Below are 235 nucleotides of genomic sequence, written 5' to 3' on the forward strand. Positions count from 1 at the left end.
CCTATCCACATCCTCCTCCTCATCCTCATCCTATCCTCCTCCACATGCACATCCTATCGTCATCGTCGTCCTCATCCTATCCTTATCCTCATCCACCTCCTCCAATTCCTCATCCTCATCCTCATCCTACCCTCCTCTTCATCCTCATCTTCTTCCTCATCCTCATCCTGTCCTTTTCCTCATCCTCCTCCTCCAATTCCTCATCCTCATCCTCATCCTCATCCTCATCCTCATC

This window comes from Lupinus angustifolius, chromosome LG16, assembly GCF_001865875.1.
Source record: "Lupinus angustifolius cultivar Tanjil chromosome LG16, LupAngTanjil_v1.0, whole genome shotgun sequence".
Classification (NCBI taxonomy): Eukaryota; Viridiplantae; Streptophyta; class Magnoliopsida; order Fabales; family Fabaceae; genus Lupinus; species Lupinus angustifolius.